Consider the following 20044-nt stretch of genomic DNA (forward strand, 5'->3'; position numbering starts at 1 on the left):
TTAGCTAGCGTCCGACTGTAAATAATAAATAAAATGATCAATAATAAAAGAGCTGATATAACTATATATAACTCTACTTCGCGGGTTTTCGTCTACTGCGGGTAGTCCTGATCCCTATTTTCCGCGAAAAACGATGGATTACTGTATTTGTTACGTGCACTGGTGGCGAGTGTGTCTTTCACCTCAGACGCCCTCAGTTGAGGAGACAGTCAACGCAGTCCCGCCGTAACTCGACAGGGGGCGGTGTCGCCCAGCACGGAGAGAAGCAGAGGGCAGCTGAGGTGAGGAGGAGACGAGCCGACTTGGTCGCAGTGACAAGCCCAAAATCTCACCGCAGCTGCAGTCGGGTAATCGAATCACCATTTTTGTTCTCACCAGTTCTCGCGTCGTTTTCTATTACCTTTATTTCATTTCTAATTCCGTATGGAGCTTTTTATTACATCAATATATGTACGCGTGCATGTACCTATATGTGTTGAAAGGTGCGCAATGCTGGCCAGAAAACGGAAGAATGTTAGCAGAGTACAACGCCCCTACGGCAATGTAACTCAAATACATGTCAATTTATTTTCCCCCCGTATTTTATACGTTTTTTAAATCTTTTCAAATAATGTACGGCGTACTGCAACTTTTATACGGGAATTATAATAATAATAATACATTTCATTTATAAGCGCCTTTCAAAACTCTCATTTATATGAGGCAGCTATTAACCAAGGTTGACAGGTAATGTCTCGCGATTTGGTCGAGAGATTCCCAATTTTTACCACAATACTCACTTTATAAAGTAACTATTGACACAATACAGACATTTGATTTGTAACGTAAAACAAAATACATTTTTGTAATAATTGAATGTATAAATAAACAACGAAAGCTAACACTGTTACAGCAGCAGCTGTTGTATTGTATTGTATTGTATTGTGATGCAATGTAGGGAAAGGGGCCCATTTCACGCTAAGATCAGAGCATTGTCATCAAATGGTGAGTATAGTTTTGCTTTGTTGGAATGCTGCTGTGCTGATGACCATTTTGTGTTCGGGAGCCTTTTACTGAGCATCTTCATCTTTATTAACTTCATAGAGTTGCTTGTTCTGTAACCACAAGGGGACACAAGCCTGTGTCTTCTTGTGCCGGTCCCAAGCCCGGATAAATACAGAGGGTTGTGTCAGGAAGGGTATCCGACGTAAAAGCTTGGCCAAAACAAACATGCGAATCAAACCTCTGAAGATGGAGCATACTGATTCACTGTGGCGACCCCTTGAAGGGAAAAGCCGAAAGGAAAAGAAGATTTACTTCTAATTTACACTTTTGTAACGCTCACACTATTTTAACACACACCACAGAGCCGGGAGTACGAAAATCTCCCTATTTATGATTTCTGAAACTTAACATGTATGAGGTATGCGAATGTGGCCATAAGTGTTGCGTTTTTAATGACCACTTGCTAATGATTGTAAAATCATACCACCAGTAAAGAATCAGCCCGACAGCTGATAGCAAGTTTGGCCAAGTCAATTCTCACCTGTATTCATGCCTTATATTAATGGAGGTCTCATTTGTTTGCACTTTTTTAAAAGTTATTTTTTTACTCAAAGCGCTTAAACACCCTTTATCATTGACCTACATGTACATGTAGTTTTTTATGAAACATTTTTGCGCAGTTACAATATACACCTCAGTCTTCAGACATTTTTATTATGCTTGTTTTTTTATCTTTTCACCCCACCCCATTTCAATTGCTGTTGTGGACTGCAAATTTCCCCATTGTGGGACTATTAAAGGCTTTCTGATTCTGATAAACAGTAAATCAATATGTATGTATTGTATATTGTACAGCCTATACAGGCTATACAAAATACATGCTTTTCATGCTTGGGTGCCGATAAAGCGCTGGCCATGGCCTCTGGGAATGTTTTTTTCTTTTCTACAAGGGGGCAGAATTTCCCTTTTTTTCTATGTTAGTGCTTTGTTCGAGCTTCAGCTTCAGCTTCAGCTGTGTGTGTGTGTGTGTGTGTGTGTGTGTGCGTGTGCGTGTGTGTGTGTGCGTGTGTGTGTGTGTGTGTGTGTGTGTGTGTGTGTGTGTGTGTGTGTGTTGTAAAGTGCTATATAAACCACTATGTATGTATTGAATTGTATTTTGGACAGCCGCCCTCATTTCAAGCTCAGATAACTCCAGACCCATGTAACTTAAGAATTAACTCTTTTTGTTCTGGTGAAAGAAGAGTGTCTAAGGTTTCTTATGCTGCATTGAATGTTTATGTAGTCCTAAAACTCAATATTCTGTGGGTCCTGAGGTTTGAGTGAAAATGACAAAAACCCTGGCACAGGAGTGGACACATTTTTGCACATTGTCTGGCAGTGAGTGATTTAATGTGCAGCTTTAAAGGACAACCGACGTCTCCGGACAAGTTGTGTCCATATTTTGTAAAAGAAGCCATTTGCTTCAAATGTCAGTAGAAGTCATTTGCTTCAAATGACTTCTACTGAGCTTATTTTACAAAGATTCCACCGCATATAGCTATAGTTTACGTTTTAAGACTTGCGCTGAATATTCCGGAAGTCTTGTTTTTGAGTTGGTGACGAGTCCTCACCCTACGTCACTGAAGGAACGCCCCTCACTGAGAAAGGACATACCTTGCATCACCTCATTTTGCGGTACTTTGTTTGGTCTGAAATCTTCGTGTTGATGGCGAAATTAGAAGGAAAACACATAAATAACGCGATGGTGAATCCTTGTGTGTTGCGCCAAGACTTCTACAGTGTATTTGATGTTCGCTTACAAAATGTCACAGGAGACAATTTACACGGAACTTTGTCACCCTCTTGTGCCTTTTATTGGGTACTGTGAGTACTAAAGAGTTTGTCACTACATTTCTCTCCAGATGCATCAAAATGACCGGAATAAATTCTTTAATCGATTGCAAACATATATGCTTTCCTCTTCAGAACTATTTGAATCATATTCATAACTGGATGAGTAACAAGAAAGCATATTTTCTGAATCTGAAGCCATTGTTTTGATTCTCCAGCAAGGCAAGATGTCTGGGGGTGACACCACGAACAAGGGGGCGGGACCTACTGAAACTGGCCCCTTCCGGGTTCAATTTGAAGTAGTTTTTGGACACTTCAAGTCTTTTTTATTGGTGTTTTGCTTTTGACTAAAAATATCATACTGCGTGTTTTGGGTATTTTAGATGTTATAAACAATTTTCTGATGTCAGGAAGCAAAAAAGTGATGTCGGTTGTCCTTTAAATAATGTTGAGTTGAGAAAAGCCAAGCAGTATTTCCATCAGGGTTTTCTTGAATTATCGCTCTTGTCATTTATAAGGCTTGTTTTCATGTTCCAATACTTTGACTGTGGTTTGGCCCGCAAATGAGCAGAGCTTGTATTGTTGACACCAAGCCAACTTCATGTATTTTTTTTTATGTTGTCAGGGAAGTGGTGGTGGTGGGCCGGGGGGTATGACATCTTTCCTATGATATTTAACTTACTGAACGACAGAGGTCAGATAACATCAAACCATTTTGGTTAACCGTACATTGTTCCTTGTTGCAGATTAAGGAGTTGATTTTTGACAAATTGAAACGACCAACTGTAGAAAAATGCATCTTTTTTTAAAAAAGTATTTTATTTTATTGTATTTTATTTTGCAGCCCGGTAATCCCAGTACAGAGGTCGTGAGTTCAAAACCTGGTCTCCCCTCCCTGTGTGGAGTTTGCATGTTCTCCTCGGGCTTGCGTGGGTTTTGTCTGGATCCTCCGGTTTCCCCCCACATTCCAAAAACATGCATGGCAGGCTGATTGAACACTCTAAATTGTCCCAAGGTGTGAGTGTGGATGGTTGCTTGTCTCCGTGTGCCCTGTGATTGGCTGGCAACCAATTCAGGGTGTCCCCCGCCGAGTGCGCAAAGACGGCTGCAATAGGCAACCCCCGCAACCCTAATGAGGATAAAGCAGTTTGGAGGATGGATTTTATTTTATTTTATTTTATTTGTTTATGTATTTATTTAAGTATTTGTTTTTTACGCTATTTTTAGCTAGTATTTATATTTTTTGATTTATTTGTTTATGTAAGTATTTATGTACAGTATTCTTAGCTGTGTATATGTATTTATGTATTTATTTTTTTATAGATTTATTTGTTTCTTTAAAGTATTTGATTGATTTATTTATTTAGTATTTATTTTAGTAGTTTCAGTTGGGTTAATTCTTTTTGGAGTAGGGGCTGAAAGACACCCGCCCTTAAACCTCTTTGAATAACTCAACACTCATGCTGGTGGTAAACCGCATTGTATAACCATAACTACCGTTCAAAACTTAAACCCTCGGCGTTCTAATAGATGCTTGTTGTGCAGAATTAGCACAGGCCAGGGGTCAATTGTCATATGCGTGCAAAACGTGAAATCCACCATCTTAAATAACCTCACAACTCATTTTGTGTATTAAATACATATAAATAAGTCACCCAATGAATCAAAATTAGGGTCAAATGTCTACGTTCTTCCATCCTTGGTCAATAAGATCTCGACATTGCCTCGAAATAACATTTTCCATATTTCCGAATATAATATTCTTAGGACATCCAAAATTTAAACAACGCCGTCTGTAGACATTCAGGGCCATGTGTGCACTCTGGAAGAAAGGTGTGTTATCGTGCTGCTGAATTCAAATTAAGATCACAGCGGAAAAGCGACGTCTCAGTGCAATGGAGCCATCAGCAGAACAGCGGGGGTATTGGACCGACATTCACTGTAATTATAAATCAGCATCTCGCTGCTCAGCCTGCTCAGAGTGCGCTCTCTCTCTCTCTCTCTCTCTCTCTCTCTCTCTCTCTCTCTCTCTCTCTCTCTCTCTCTCTCTCTCTCTCTCTCTCTCTCTCTCTCTCTCATTCTCTCTCTCTCTCTCATTCTCTCTCATTCTGTCTCTCTCTCTCTCTCTCTCTCTCTCTCTCTCTCTCTCTCTCTCTCTCTCTCTCTCTCTCTCTCTCTCTCTCTCTCTCTCTCTCTCCACCTCTCTCTCCACCTCTCTGTCAATTGCTCTCTCACACTCGGTCTGTCTAGCTCTCTGTCTCGCCCCCACATTTACCCACAGCCAAATACTTAGGTTCATCTGAGGTAAATCTGCACTGGGCAAATAATCACCCCCATGGGGGCTATTCCAAGATTCCAAAAAAAGTTCCTCGGGGAAGTACGAGGAGGTCTGTCACACCACAGACGCATTATTTACTGTTAAATTACAACCTTCAGAAAGCTCTGGTTGCGAATTAATGGTTACATTTTGGCAATCCTCAATTCAAATGCTGTCAGTGTCTTAGTCTTAAGAGAGTGAAACCAAACAGAAGTCGTGACCCAACTTAAAAAATAAAAGACGAGAGCAATGTAAAAATGATGTCATCGTAGCAGCGGGCTCTTGCGTCGCTCGCCTAGGAATTCAACTTTACATCCAGGATGTGAAGAAAGCCGCTTCTGTTCCGATACAGTTCATTCTGAGAAGACAGACCACACCATGAGCGTTTAAAGGACAACCAACGTCACTTTTTTGTTTCTTAACTGACATCAGAAAAACGTTTTATAGCATCTAAAATACCCAAAACACACAGTATGATATTTTTATTCAAATACAAAACACCAATAAAAATGACTTAAAGTGTCCAAAATCTGCAAAAAATTGAGCTGCGAATTGGGCATTTTCAGAAAGTCCCGCCCCCAGTTTGAGACGACACGCCAAGACGTCTTGCATTGCTTGAGAATCAAAACAATGGCTTCAGATTCGAAGAATATGCTTTCTTGTTACACCTCCAGTTATGAATATGATTCAAATAGTTCTGAAGAGGAAAGCATACACTTTTGCAATCGATTAAATAATTTATTCCATGCCATTTTGAGGCAACATTGGGGAGAAACGATCACCAGAAAAGAGGCACAAAATGGCAACTTCCTGTGGACACCTCCGTTTCCACAGGCTGATAAATTCCTTATATGGAGCTTGGACACCCTCTTCTGGCGGCTTTTGGGTGCAACACAAGGTTTTCAGACCAAACAATACAGCAAAATATATTGACGTGATGGAAGGACTGCGACAATGTGTCTTTTTTTTTCGGTCAGGCGGCGTTCCTTTAGTGACGTCACGTACGGACTCGTCACCAACTCAAAAACAAGACTTCCTGAATATTCAGCGCGAGTCTTAAAACGTAAAATATAGCTATATGCGGTGGAATCATTTTAAAATACGGTCAGTAGAAGTCAGTTGAAGCCATTTTACAAATTATGGACACAACTTGTCCGGAGACGTCGGTTGTCCTTTAAGTAGGTTGTGCTGCTTGCTCCTTTGCCCCCCAAAGAGTCTTCTGAATATTTTCTTTCCTGATCAATACTTTAAGATGTGGAGGTATATGTATTTATTCTACAATGCGATCACACGAACTCATTCACTTCCATTCACAAATTTATTTGCAAATTGAAAATATGACATAGAGTGCAATTCCCGAATTTTTTTCTTGTTTGGGTGTCGATAAAGCGCTGGCCATGGCTTCTGGCACTTCCACAAGGGGTTAGCATTTCCCTTTTTCCCACGTTAGCACTTTGTTCCAACTTCAGTTGTTGTTCAAGCGCTACATAAACCAATATGTATGTATTGCATTGTAGTTTGGAGAGCCGCCCTCATTTCAAGCTCATATAACTCCAGACTGATATTATTTAGAAATTAACTCATTTGTTTCTGATGAAAGAAGAGAGTTTAAGATTTCTAACGCTGAATTGAATGTTTATGCAGTCCTAAAAGTCAATATTCTTTGGGTATTGAAATTTGAGTGAAAATGATAAAAACCCTGGCCACTGGGGTGGACACTGGGGTGGACACATTTTTATACATTGTCTGGTAGTGAAAGAGTTAGATGAATGTGACCAAGCAAGTACGCTCTGCATATACAAGAAGAAGCTTCAGCTGTTAAAGCGCTATATAAATCAATGGTATGTATTGTATTGTATTTTCGACAGCTAATATAACTCCAGATCCATATAATTTATTAACTCATTTTATTATGATTAAAGAAGAAAATCTAAGTTTTTTTTAATGCTGTATTGAATGTTTATGTACTCCTAAAACTCAATATTCTGTGGATCCTGGAATTTGAATGAAAATTACAAAAACCCTGGCACTGTGGACACATTTTTGCACATGTCTGGCAGTGAATGAGTCAATGAAGAAAAAAAGAATTGCCCACAGATTAAATCTGTTGTCTTTTTTAGTATCAACCGCACATGGAGCATCTTGATCCTCTTTTTAAGAGACAACCAGCCTCTTTGGCTCCCTTCTTTCCGTGCGAGTTCCTCACCCACCCTGTCTGGGTCAACTCGCACGCCTGCAAAAGGAAATCGTTTCTGCCACTCGTACCCGCGACCCACGTCCTCTTTGTCGCGATCAACAAGACAGTCGCACAGATTGACGATCAAACCCCTGACAGTAATTGCCCATCGGTCAACCTCAATTGTCTAACAAAACCATACCAGCTGGAGTTAATTTCACCAGTACTCCAAAAAGCTTGTCCAACTATTCTGATTATTATTATTTTTTTGAGGATGAATCTCTCGTAAGCTTGGCCAGACTTGAGTGTAAACAGCCTGTGTTCAATTCACATTCAGTCACAAGATGAATACGACTACCAGCGTTTATCCGGAAATGTGCCCTGCGATTGAGTACAAACCAGACTAGCATAGGGATCGTCCCGGGAAGGCTTCCAGCTCACCCACAAACCTCGTGACGATCAGCAGTCTAAGAAAATGGGCGAGGCAAGCGTTCTCCACTGTGTGACGAATGGGGTGGAGGGGCGTGCCCATTCAGGAACATTGTGATTGTGAGTGTCGATGGTTGTTGTCTTGAAATGTGGCCTGTGGCTGACTGCCAAGGATTCCAAGATAGAGATGGAACGAGGATAGATATGAGGCATGCGTAAAACTGAACAGAACAAGTAGCATTGGAAAAAAAAGGATTGATGGACTTCTCTGTACAGTACAAAGAAAATCAAGCTTTGGAATTAAAGTAACATTCAACAACTAAAAGAACATCGAGTTGAAAGTGCAGATGCTCCCGAGATACGAGATACGTTACGAACGGTCGTTCGTAAGATGAATTTGTTCGTAAATTGCGTCAGTGCTATATTTTGATTGGAATGTATGTTTAAAGGACAACTGACGCCCCGGATAAGTTGTGTCCATAATTTGTAAAATCACTTCAAATGACTTCTCCTGAGCGTATTTTACAAAGATTCCACCGCATATAGCTATATGTTACGTTTTAAGACTCACGTTGAATATTCAGGAAGTCTTGTTTTTGAGTTGGTGACGATTCCTTACGTAACGTCACGCCAGGAACGCCTCGGACCGAGAAAGCGACACACAATGCATTTTGGGTACTTAGGTCTGAAAACTTCGTGTTGATAGCGAAATTAGAAGGAAATAACACAAATAACGCGATGGTGAATCATTGTGTGTTGCACCAAGACTACTATTTGATCCTACTTAACACAAATTCCCAGCAGACAAATCAGCCCATTTCCAATGGAGCTTGGGTGCCATCTTATGGATTTTCTGAGCGCTACATTAGAGTCCAGACGCCTCAAAAAGAGACGGAAGGACTTCTTTAATCGATTGCAAACATTTATGCTTTCCTCTTCAGAACTATTTGAATCATATTCATAACTGGATGAGTAACAAGAAAATATCTTCTCCGAATCTGATCCCATTGTTTTGATTCTCGAGCAAGTCAAGACGTCCTGGCGTGACATCACGAACAAGTTGTGTCCATAAGTTGTAAAATCACTTCAAACTTCTACTGAGCGTATTTTACAAAGATTCCACGGCATATAACTATATTTTACATTTTATGACTCGCGCTGAATATTCAGGAAGCGTTGTTTTCGAATTGATGACGATGCCTGACGTGACGTCAGGTCTGGAACGCCCCTGACCGAGAAAGCAACACACAATGCATTTTGGGTACTTTGTTTGGTCTGAAAACTTCGTGTTGATCCGTGTTGATGGCGAAATTAGAAGGAAAATATAAATAATGCAATGGTGAATCGTTGTGTGTTGTACCAAGACAACTATTTGATACTAGTTGACACAAATTCCCAGCAGACAAATCAGCCTATTTCCAACGGAGCTCTGGTGCCATCTTGTGCATTTTCTGGGACGCTACATCGGAGTCCTGACGGCTCGAATTGATACAGAAAGACTTCTTTAATCTATTGATTTGATTCTATTGATTCTATTGATCTATTGATCTATTGATCTAATTAAGAAAACAGGTGAGCTGGCCAATGAGACGCAGTGATGGATTTGGGGGCAGCATTTTGCTGCTTTATTCATATTTCACAAAAATATGGAGCCTGGATAGAACAGTACAGTACATTTGATTTCTAAGCGCCTTTCAAAACTCTCAAGGTCACTTTACAGTCACGGGAAAAGTTTTTCTGTTGGCGAGCAGCGGCATCCACACGCGCCAGCGTTCACTCAACCCGGAAGTAACTCAAAAAGAACATATACTGTAGTTGTTAAAAATTGAGTTGCCTTCCCCTTTAACATCAGTAATATTGCCGATGTTAAAGGGGAGGTCAACTTTCATAATCTGGAAGGGTTCAAAGGAGATATTAGTGCCCTAAATTACTCTTTCTGGACACTGTGACCTTGGACCTGCTGTCCTCCTCCTGCCTATCTATTCTCTGCATGTGGAATATTTATCTAATCGAGGGTTCTTTCTCATCTTTACATACAGAGCTTTACCATTGATTAATTTTCTCGTCTCATCCTTTGCAGTTGTGGTGGTATTAACAGGGGTACGTCATGTTCTTAAGATGCGTTGACCTTTAAGAGCATCGAAAGCAGGTCGTAAAATCTCTTCAATCTGATGGTAGATACCGATTTTGGATGACAGCTTTCTTACAAGAAAGTGTCAACATATGTGGAGTAATTCATTCTCAACTTGATTTACAACCGTTTTAAAACCCAAGCCATCGTTGAAGATCATTGTTGAATTTGACATTGTCCAAATTTTATGATTTTATTATGTTTTACATCCTCAATGGTAATATGTTCCTGGTTGCTGTTGTCCTTCATGAAAACAGACTCATTCTATTTGGTTTTGAAATAATCAGTGTGGTTACTTGCCACAAATGCTATTTTGCACTCTTGGGCGAGGAATTGTAATTGTGTTTCTAAAAACATACAGAGTGTCCTTCATTATATATGCTCCTCTTTTTGTGAGGCACATTTTATTTTGGGCACATCTCCCAGCATGGCACCCAACAAAAAAAACGGTCACAAAAAGTGGAACATTTTAGAGACAGTTTTCTTTTTAATGTTCACTGTCAACGGCATTTTCTGTTCAATCATCAAGTGGACCTACCTGAGGTGTTATTTGACCGCCCCTCGTCCCCCCGAAATTTCCGGCACCACACCCTGAGGTGAAATGAGTCCAGAAGAGTGTTTGGCGCCCGGCATTGTGGCGGTTTGGCTTAGGAAGGATTTAAACACTACTACGTACTTAACAGCTCTTAACCTCAATGACCCCTCTGGAACTAACACAAATCCTGTTGTGCTAGCTCGAGAATTACATTAAGCTCTTGATTTGAAACTCAGTCCGACGAAACACATAGACTGTGGTGTTTTCAATGGATTTTTATTTTATACTTATTTATTTTTGTCATCAAGTTTTATATTTGATTCCAATGCTAATGGTTTTGGGTGAACTGGAAGGAGATGGACTCGTACTTTCGGAAACCATTAGGAAGCTATTAGAAGGTTTCAATATGGAATTGTGCCGATAATCTGCCAGAGGGGTCCCCCATGACTTCTGTCCTGTATTGGAATACTTCCTCTTACTTGCAGGAAAACTCAGAATAAACTCCAAGATCATGTTGATTACTTATAAAGCGCTGCATGACTTGCAGTATCTGTCTATCTGTCTGACAATCCATCGAGCTATCTACCGAGCTAGATAGTTAGTGGCATTACCTAGCTCGCTATTTAGCTACCCGGCTATCTATCTTGCTATCTATCTAGCGAGCTATCTTGCTATCTGTCTCGCTAGCTATCTTGCTATCTTGCTATCTATCTATCTAGCTAGCCATCTACTGTATCTAGATATGTTTCGAAATATCTGGCTTTGTAACCGTATGTGTTAACAAATGCTGGATAGATAAACGCTTGCTTCCTCACCTACAGAACATAATAGTCTTCCTCTATGACATCATTTTTCTTATAAATATGATTCGGAGGCTATGTCTTTTACATGAGTGGAAATGTCAGAATCTTGGCAGGATTTTCAAGGTTAACAATTTAATGCAAGCAAGAAACAGAGTAAAATGGAATCACAGCGGAATAGTCCCCCCCCCCCATGAATGTCATGCTGATTTTCTTTGGTCTGGGAAAAGAAGGTGGCCGTGGTCCTTAATGGCAATCAAGTTTCAAGGGTCCACATTAGATCAGCTCCCAGAGTCAGAACCGCTTCAGCCGAACTGGAGTGAGTCATCATGCTGTCTCGGGTTCTTACAGTAAAAGTTCCACGTTTCTAGGAAATACTTACTTTCATATAGTTGTCGGCTGCCGCAAATCACAGCATCATGTCCCGGTCCGTATTTTATTTTGTATTCATTTATTTAACAAAAACCTCTCTGTTGCCGGGCAGTTTTCACCTCGCAGTAAAAGTGATTGGCCATTAACAATCCTTTCTTCTTTCATTTACCGTGAGCCATTTAGAGGCACCCTGCGGTGTGAAAGAACGTTCACCCCCCCAAAAAAAAGCATTTGACAAACAGATGCCTCCTTAAACTCTCCTATTAAGTAGGTCAGCTGTTGCAAATGAATTAGCAGACTTCTTTATTTTATCTTCCTCGCATTTGATGTTTGATTTCGCGCAAGAGGCGCACCGCGCTTTCGCGCTCACAAAACAGCTCTTTGGCTGATTAGATCGAGGGCTCGCACTCTGGCAGATATTTTAAAGAAAAAAAAGGGGGCGGGTTTAGGTTAGCAATCTTACCAAATTCCATCAGGGGGATGATACAACACATATGCGAGGTACCCAAGGCAGCGCCGGCGGGGGGTGGCTGGGTGCCCCTTAAAATGTTAGTTCATGCGTTTTGAGAATTATTGGGCTACAACAATGTTCCACAATAATAATTAAGACTGAGAAAGCTAGCTAACAATTAAGGCTACCCGCTCCCATGCCGGGCACATCCGAGCCCCCTACATACGTCCAACTTCTCATTACATGCTTCCCATTATGTCCGGGGCCACCTCTCCCTCTGGGCCCGTAGCCTTGTAGCCATTTAAGTGTCAAGACAATTACCACGGAAGAGCTGCCATGTCTCTGACGAACTCCTTCTCTTAGCGATTTTCTTCGCCTCTGATGTGTTACTCCATACAGGATCCACCACTGACTGGCCCTAAAATCTTTTCATTATGGTTGCTATATCGCAGTGGTAAACTGTGAGAACATTTCCAGCAGTCATGTCATGTTCAAGACAGGTCATTGTCCCAATATCAGTCTATGACCACTTTCGGGTGGATTTTGATGTTTGAATTATTTGTTTGGGATGATTTCAAATTGAGCGAGGTCATAAGATAGGACTTTTGGTTAAATAAAAACTGAAAAAGTAGTCAATGAAAAGGTTTCTTCAGACGGCATCTGTACTTCTTTGAAGGTGTCGGACATTTCGCTTCTTATCAAAGAGGCTTCATCAGCGAACCAAATCGCCATGGTGGGGTGAGGTTCAATTTGGATCGTTTGTTCAACAGACTTCTTAGGCAACATAGGCTTAGTTATGCTGATGAGGTGATATCAGAGCAAATGAGGCAATCAGGCCAGTGGTAGAACTCATACTCGGGCAGGACAATAGAAGTAATCAGTCAGGACAATAGAAGTAATCCGTGTAGCTGCAGGGAGTAGTCCTCTGCTCCCCCAACCTGAGAGCAGGGACCAATAATAATAATAATAATAATAATAATAATAATAATAATAATACATTTGATTTCTAAGCGCCTTTCAAAACTCTCAAGGACACTTTGCAGTCACGGGATAAGAACTCTGTTTGTGTGCGGGTGAGCAGCGGCAGCTGGCAGAGTCTGGCACCGCCAGGTCTCGACAGTAGGGATATATATATAGGGCCGAAACTACCAGCAAAAAGATTTTAGTTCACTGTCGAAGCCTCTTGGATAAAAGCGAAACATCCGACACCTTCAAAGAAGTACAGATGACGGCTGAAGAAACCTTTTCATCGATGGACCACTCCAAAGATCAACGAGCGGATAAATACGGTCTTTCTTGCGACCCGAAAGGCTAAGATCTTGATTCACTTGTCAATCTTCATTCTCACGCTCAACTTTGGTCACAAGCAGTGGCTTGTGACCAAAGAACAAAAGGCCACTATTCAATGGCCAAAATTAGTTACTTCTACACGGTGTCCACGATGGTTGAATTTTATGAAAAATGAATTTAATAAAATCAGGCTTTGGTGCAAAATTCATTACGTACAGGAACATGTCAGAAAATTACATTATGCCATTAAAAACTCATTCACTGCCAGACGTGCAAAAATGTGTCCACTCCAGTGCCAGGGTTTTTGTCATATGACTACATATACATTCAATGCAGTGTGAGAAACCTTAGACTCTCTTCTTTCATCAGAAAAAAAAGAGATAGTTCCTAAGTTGTATGGGTCTGGATGTACGTATCTGAGCTCAAAATGAAAGTGGCTGTACAAAATACAATGTAATACATACATATTGCTTTATACAGTGCTTTAACAACTGCTGAAGCTGGAACAAAGCGCTAATATGGAAAAAAGGGAAATGCTGCCCCCTTGTGGAAAAGAAAAAAACCTAGCCAGAGGGCTTTATCTGCACCCAAGCATAAAAAAACAAAACCCGAACAAATTCGGGAATAATAATAATAATAATAATAATAATAATAATAATACATTTTATTTTAAGCATCTTTCAAAGCTCTCATGGACACTTTACAGTCACAGACAAGCATAGATTGGATTGGATTTGCCTTTATTAGTCTCACAGTGGAGAAATTTACATTTCACAGCAGCAAAGATACTATAATAAATACAATTACAAATAGAATACAATAAATAAAATACAATTATGAATAGAAACAAAAGATAGAGCTACACAGAAAATGCAATTTTAAATAGGTGGGTTTGGCACCTGTGATATTTTTAATTCCCGAAAAAAATAGTGAATGGCAGTGAATGAGTTAAAGGACAACCGACATTACTTTTTTGTTTACTAACTGACATCAGAAAAACGTTTTATAGCATCTAAAATACCCAAAACACACAGTATGATATTTTTAGTCAAGTGCAAAACACCAATAAAAATGACTTAATGTGTCCAAAATCTGCAAAAAATTGAGCTGCAAATTGGGCATTTTCAGAAAGTCCCTCCCCCAGTTTGTGACGTCACGCCAAGACGTCTTGCCTAGCTCGAGAATCAAAACAATGGCTTCAGATTCGGAAAAGATGCTTTCTTGTACGCATCCAGTTATGTATATGATTCTAATAGTTCTGAAGAGGAAAGCATACATGTTTGCAATCAATTAAAGAATGTATTCCGGTCATTTTGATGCATCTGGAGAGAAATGTAGTGACAAACTCTTCAGTACTCACAGTACCCCAAAAAAGAAGATGGCGACAAAGCTCCATGGAAATTGTCTCCTAGGAGGTTTTGTCAGCGAATGTCAAATACACCGTAGAGGTCTTTATGCAACACACAACGATTCACCATCGCGTTATTTGTGTTTTCCTTCTAATTTCGCCATCAACACATCAACACGAAGTTTTTCAGACCAAACAAAGTCCCGCAAAATACATTGAGGTGATACAAGGTATGTCATTTCTCAGTTAGAGGCGTTCCTTCAGTGACGTAGGGTGAGGACTCGTCACCAAATCAAAAACAAGACTTCCAGAATATTCAGTGTGAGTTTTAAAACGTAAAATATAGCTCTATGCAGTGAAATCTTTGTAAAATACGCTCAGTAGAAGTCATTTGAAGCGATTTTACAAATTATGGACACAACTTGTCCGGAGACCTCGGTTGTCCTTTAAGCCAACAGACAAAAGATCAATTTGGATAATTGTCCTCTTACCTTGTCAAGTCTGTTGGGCGACCGATGTTCTGTCTGTTGACCAAAACCGCAATCCGATATCACATCGGGGTCACCATTTGTTGGAGGAGAGTGGCCTTCTTTCCTCCGTGTGTTCGTTAATGTGTTAGTTATCCAAAGAAAGGTTGGAGTCGATGAATAGTACCTTCGAAGGGTTTATTTGCAGAATATTCCGTACAGGAATTGCGGACAATGGCTGCTTTATCATGAGTGTGTCCACACCATGGACACACTCGTGCGGTATCAAGGGCGGTATTAAGACTATGGTACGACATTGAGGCGGCATTCTTCCTGAACAATTCTTAGCTTTTATCAGTCTGTCTCCAGAAAGTCTCCAGTAAGCAGTGTATCAAGGTTAACAGATAGCTCCAAGAATGAACTTTCTTTTGCTCATTCTGCGTATCAGAAAGTTATACAGGCTAGAGTAAATATGGCGGAAGACGCACATCATGACATTATTTTCATGACATATCATTGAGAGAAGCGTAATATCATGGCAGAGGATTAATTTAACAAATTATAATCAGAAATAATCCTTCAATTTTTCACAAATTGTGGTGCAATCGCACTGCTACTGCGGTTGGTTTGATCCTGTGTCAGTACCATCGCCTTCAATGCCACCCCCTCGCCCCCAGACAAGCAAATTGAGACTGCTTGTAAAACTAGTGTCACCTATGTCCTTCAAAGACACAAACCAGGATTAAAACAGCAATCGAAAGTGTCAGGAAATTCAGTGTATTGATATAAATGGTCCAGTCGGGTTGTGACTATATTCACCCCTTTCAGGTTTGGTTATAAGAGACTTTTGTTGAACTAGCTCTGTTGGTATTGTTCATTTGGTCAAGTGTGAACTCCTGGAATGCACCAAGCAAACGAACCGAGAGCCCTGCAAAGAGAGAGGGTCTCTGTGAACTGTGGTGCAATGCGGTTCATCTCACTTCAATGGACGGAACCAAGGACACGAACGTTGTTCATAATGAACACAAACTCGCAAATTCAATTTATTCCCTCAGTCTTGGTGTTGACTTTGTTTTATTCTGTGTTTTCAATGACAACACTGTAGCCTGGCTTGATGCTTTTTATCCGCATTGAGATATTGCAGAACTTGTTTGTGATGCAGTGGTTTTTTTTGGGTGGAGGACAGGGGTGGGAGGGCGAACCCGTCTTTTTTCCTGTCTGCTGCCTTCCAAAATAAGTGTGGCTCATCCCGAGGCAGTCAGTGTGAGAGCGTGTCCTCATCTGAACTTCGGCTAAAGATGAAACGCCGAATACGCAGCTGCCTCCCCTCTGTATCGTTCTGCTCAGCAATAGCTCGCTCTGCTCTATCGCCCACCCCTCCTTTACCCTCCACCCCCCTTCCGCTTGCTCACAGAATGTCAACAAGTTAGGACAGGTGACATCAATGAGTTGGATTTGAAATATGTCACCGGAATGCCATTTGGAATGCACAGTAGAGATGCACACGTATGCAGATTCAGATTTGCCCTGCCCAAAAAATTACTTACTTGCTGAATGAAAGCTGCACTAATGATAGGAACGTTTAAAAAAAAAAAGCGGAAAAAGGAAGCTTTAGCTGGGAGAGCATCAGGAGCAACCCAAAATACTGCATTGCGTCACAGCGATAAATCCTAGTGATGCTACAAGAACGTGGCGACATCACATCTTGACACGACAACTCCTGATTTCAATCTAGGAGAGGGATATCAACGGTCATCCCCTAATAAGCCAGAAGCAAAATTATCACACTTCATACTGACATTTGCTGATTTTTGCCCAAGAATTCTATAAAGAGAGGAAAAAAAGACTTTGACCAGATTTTCCTAATTTGTTGACATCCGAGGCATACCGTGTCATCACCATCTGCTCAATAGGACTCAAACGAGACATCAGCAAAATCATTCAATGAAACAAGTGGAAAGGGGACAACCACAAGGTCTTGTCATGTGGGATTGTCCTCAAAAGGGGGAAAATGCTTTTGAGTTGGATAAATGATGGCTGGGGAGGACTTTCTGACATGAGATGACAAGGATGTTCATGACTATCGCATCATCGGGGTTGCATTTGGGACGCACCTTTGCGCCATTGACGCATTTTGACACCTTTGTAACTCCATTGAGCCAGCTTCGGCGCAAGTCTATTATGATTAGCGCATATTGCTACATGATCTGCGTCATATATGACATACTGTACTTCTGTTAAAATAGCTAAAGAAACAAAGTTAGTTAAACAGCAATTGAAAGCTGTTTATTTTCCTTCAAAGGTTTTAACTTTGGTCCTCTGCCATCTTGAATTACCGGTATTGAGCCATAATCACCTTGCATTTGTTTCGGTACGTTCCAAAGTCATGGTAGAGGATTTTTCGGGCTTTTCCGGCATCCCCAGAAACTGCCGAAAGGGCTAATCGAATATTCATTTACCCACGGTGCATTGCAGTATTTACATTAAACATGGTGGATGGTTGCAATATGGAGTGTGAGAACAAGAGTAAAACTCTAAATGACATTAAACAGGCAGCAAACAAACACATTCTCTTTTTTTAAGAAACAATCGAGTAAGTCTGTGGAGGGTAGTTACAATTATTTGCAGCAAACTGCTGTTAATGATTTGAATTTAGTGGATAATGGGAATGATTTCAGAGCTGTTGCAGCACATTGGAAATCTTCAAAAGTAAAGACATTTTTATAAGTAGACATCAGTAAGAAAATGTGCAAAATCTATTCTTATCTTCTCTGTAATAACGTAATACAGTAAAGTCTCGTTATATCGATATCGGATATATCGATAGTCCCGGTTATATCGATACTATTTCTATGCACGCACGGAAAAAATTACATGCAAACAGGGTCGGATATATCGATAGTCCCGGTTATATCGATATTTTTTCGGATTCCCTTGAATATCGATATAACGAGACTTTACTGTATATTAAAATAGCAAAATTCGAAATTAGAAAATGTTAACTTTATGTATGAATAAAATATTTGACTTGGATTAACTTATTCACTGTCATTCACAAATGTATTTATCGAAAATATAACCTAGAGCGCCATTCCCGAATTTGTTCGGGTTTGGTTTTTAATGCTAGGGTGCCGATAAAGCGCTGGTTAAACCTGCGGCAATGGTTTTCCCTTCCATAAGGGGGCAGCATTTCCCTTTTTTCCATCTTAGCGCTTTTTTCCAGCTTCAGCTGTTTTTGAAATGTATGCATTTCATTGTATTTTGGACACCCTTATTTCAAGCTCATATAACTCCAGACCCATATATTTTAGGAAATAACTCTTTTTTTTTTCCCCTGATGAAAGAGTAAGTTTTCTAACGTGTAGAAATTTATTATTATTATTATTATTATTATTATTATTATTATTATTATTATTGTTGTTGTTGTTGTTATTGAATGTTTATGTAGTCCAAAAACTTAATATTCTGTGGGTCCTGGAATTCGAGTGACAATGACAAAAACCCTAGCACTGGATTGGACACATTTATGCACATGTCTGGCAGTGAATGATTTAAGATTGTTTGTTGACATATTAGAAACAAATATTTTATTCAAATCATGGTTTTTCATTAGCACTTTAAAAATATCATGCTCCCATGAATTTATTTTGGTTTATTTCATTCCGTTTTGTATACTATGACAATCGAGTTAAATCCCTGCATTGCATAACGAAAACCTCACTGAGTATTCATTCAGAGTTTTAATGAAACCTTTCATACCCCCTGCAACCTGATAACATGATAAGATGCCCATTGCAGTAACCACTGTCCCTGAAATCCTTTAAAAAAACACACGTGAGCTTGTTTTGATTTGCAAAACTGATTTGAAATATTAAGCAATGTGAAATATGTTCCGCTAATCGTGGTCAACTTCAATTTGTTCACATTTCGATGCTGTTTTTCCTCATAGGCGAGAAGGCAGTCAAAAAGGCTTGGTGCTCAGATCTGCCTTTAATCTTCACGCTGACAACTTTAAAGGACAGCCGACACCATTTTTTTGTTTCCTAACTGACATCAGAATAATGTTTTATAGCATCTAAAATACCCCAAACATGCAGGCTGATAATATTAGTCAAATGCAAAACACCATGCAAAAATGAGTTAGTGTCCCAAAACTACTTCAAAATGACCTCAGAGATGCAGAGTTTCAGAAGGTCCCACCCCCTTGTTCGTGACGTCACGCCAGGACGTCTTGCCTTGCTCTAGAATCAAAACAATGGCTTCAGATTCGGAGAAGACGCTTTGTTGTTACTCATCCAGTTATGAATATGATTCAAATAGTTCTGAAGAGGAAAGCATAAATGTTTGCAATCGATTAAAGAAGTCCTTCCGGATCATTTTGTGGCGTCTGGACTCCAATGTAGCATCCCAGAAAATGCACAAGATGGCGCCCAAGCTCCGTTGGAAATGGGCTGATTTGTCTGCTGGGAATGTGTCAACTAGTATCAAATAGTGATCTTGGTGCAACACACAACAATTCGCCAGCGCGTTATGTGTTTTCCTTCTAATTTCGCCATCAACGTGGATCAACACAAAGTTTTCAGACCAAACAAAGTACCCAAAATGCATTGTGTGTCGCTTTCTCAGTCAGGGGCGTTCCAGACGTGACGTCACGTCAGGCATCGTCATCAGCGCGAGTCTTAAAATGTAAAATCTAGCTATATGCGGTGGAATCTTTGTAAAATACGCTCAGTAGAAGTCATTTGAAGTGATTTTACATTATGGACACAACTTGTCCGGAGGCATCGGTTGTCCTTTAAATTATCTGAGCACTGGTGCATAAATCTCATTGAGTAATCAGAATCATCTTTATTGGCCAAGTATGTACAACACACAAGGAATTTGTCTTCGGTAGAACACGCTGCACTAGTATCA

General features: G+C 40.2%; 1 long non-coding RNA gene across 2 annotated transcripts in view; it reads left to right on the plus strand.

Annotated features, from left to right (window-relative positions):
- The first annotated feature begins 271 nt into the window (after positions 1-271).
- Positions 272-20044, plus strand: part of LOC148893566 (uncharacterized) — a 55502-nt gene continuing 35729 nt past the window's right edge. For both annotated transcript variants that reach the window (XR_016116027.1, XR_016116028.1), the window contains exon 1: positions 272-347. This is a non-coding gene — a long non-coding RNA (uncharacterized LOC148893566). The remainder of the gene's footprint in view (positions 348-20044) is intronic.

Source organism: Hippocampus bargibanti, linkage group LG09 (genome assembly GCF_051943395.1).
Source record: "Hippocampus bargibanti isolate YZ-2025 linkage group LG09, ASM5194339v1, whole genome shotgun sequence".
In the NCBI taxonomy this organism is placed as follows: Eukaryota; Metazoa; Chordata; class Actinopteri; order Syngnathiformes; family Syngnathidae; genus Hippocampus; species Hippocampus bargibanti.